Source organism: Argiope bruennichi, chromosome X1, assembly GCF_947563725.1.
Source record: "Argiope bruennichi chromosome X1, qqArgBrue1.1, whole genome shotgun sequence".
Lineage (NCBI taxonomy): Eukaryota > Metazoa > Arthropoda > Arachnida > Araneae > Araneidae > Argiope > Argiope bruennichi.
Window position 1 is genome coordinate 122,111,282 of NC_079162.1, and position 2,266 is coordinate 122,113,547.

The following is a 2,266-nucleotide window of genomic DNA, read 5'->3' on the forward strand; positions in this document are numbered from 1 at the left end:
AAGAAGCACTAACTCATTGGTTTTTACATTATCTTTTTCTACCTTCCACTTGGACAAAGCTAGAGAATAGAAAATATTTAATAAAGTAAGTAATATGTATAACAAAATAAATATTTTTTTCTATATATTACTAACAGATATTAATCTCATATTCAATTTTCACATGAGTTGATATAAATAGCTGCATTAATTTAAATCACAATTTCTTATGCAATACTATGAAGCAGTTTAACAGTTAATATATAAAAATTTCACAAAATTGCTGTAACAGAATAATTTCCATAAAACAGCAGTTCTATCACATTACCATAATGGTGAAACAGAATCGAAAGTTGTACAATTTTCATCAATCCATAATAATATTAAATCTTTCATCCGATGACATACTTTTACCAAGAACAGGTTTCTTTTTAATTAAACACCTTAACTCTTCTGAAAATTCCCTACTCTGGATTTCCTTTATTATGAAGGTTTCAGCCTTCCTAATTTCCTCTGTTTTCAAGGGACCCAGTCTCCTTTCAGTTGGACTCCTCAAGTTGTGGAGAAATCTGAAAACATAACTTATTACATGCAATATTTTAGTATAACTATTACTACAATTAAGAATATCAGTAACACATGAATTGTTCAATGTAGTAACTAAAACACTTTCACAGTCAACTTTTTTGAGTTCACAGTCTACATCGTCCTTTATCACAGTGTCAGAAATTTCTCTGCACGGATACTCACTGGTTTTTAGAAAGGCAGGGCCTTCCCACCACAAGTTACTCTTGAGCATTTTGGACGGATTTACACCACGACTGATAAGATCAGCTGGATTATCACCTGATGAAACATGTCTCCACTGCTCCTGACACGAAAGGTCTTGAAGTGTGGCTACACGGTTTGCCACGAAGGTTTTTAACTGGGACGTCTCTTTTTTAATCCATGGCAGCACAATCATACTATCGCTCCAGTAATAGGTATTGGACACTTTCAGTCGAAGAGCCGACTGGATACGCTGCATCAATTTCACCAGCAGCACAGCAGCGCAGAGCTCCAATCTCGGGATCGTGAGCTTCTTCAGTGGAGCCACTCTGGATTTACTGGCCACCATCTTGACAACAACCTCACCAGCAGGTGTTTGGGATTTGCAGTACACAACAACTCCAAAGGCAGCTTCAGAAGCGTCGCTGAAACCATGAAGCTCTATAGCTTCGACGTCGGAAAATGGAAGAATACATCTGCTCACCTTGATGTTGTTAATGCACTGTAACTCGGTTGAAAACTTCTCCCATTCACTATGATTTTCAGGAGGAAGCTGATCATCCCATTGAAGATTCAGAAGCCACAATTTTTGTAGAAAGATTTTCGCTAGTGAAATCACAGGACCAAGGAGGCCCAGAGGGTCAAACAACTTGGCTATTGTGGATAGAACTGTTCGTTTAGTATGAACATCCGTTGAAGTTATGGACACCTTAAAACAAAACCAGTCATTAGTATGGTCCCACGTGACACCTAAAGTTTTGTTATCACAGTCTGCAAAGTCGTAGTTGCATCCAGAAGTGGTAGACAACTGAGGATGATTGCCTCGCCATTTATGCAAGTTCATGCCAGCTCGTTTTAACATGGAAGTGAGCTGCTGTTGCATCTCTATGCATAAGGGTAAAGTCTTAGCACCAGATAGCACATCGTCCACATAAAAATCTTTCTCAACAACGGGTTCTGCAAGGGGAAAATTGTGTCCCTCATCCCTTGCAATTTGAATTAGCGTTCGAGTAGCTAAAAATGGGGCACTAGTAGTACCGTAAGTAATTGTCGACAGTTCAAACGTTTTCACTGGACCACACTCACTGTCCTTCCAAAGTATTCTTTGTAGGTTTCGCTGACTGGGATGAATGTAAATCATCCTATACATTTTTTCAATGTCCGCAATAAATGCATATGGATGTTTGCGGAATCGCATCATAATTGAAATTAAGTCCTCCTGCACAATTCCACCATTAAATTGTAAGCTATTGAATGATGTTCCATTCGTGGTTGCACTAGAGGCATTAAATACTACACGAAGCTTAGTGGTCATTTTCTCTGGTCTATATACTCCATGATGGGGCATGTAATACACTGTTTCTGGTTCTGTCTCATGCGTCACGTCTCTCATATGTCCCAACTTTTCATACTCATTAATAAATTCTTCATACAATTTTAAATAAGTTTTATCACTAGATAGTTTACTCCAAAGTGAATTTAATCTTTTTAATGCTATACTTTTAGACTCGCCTAAACA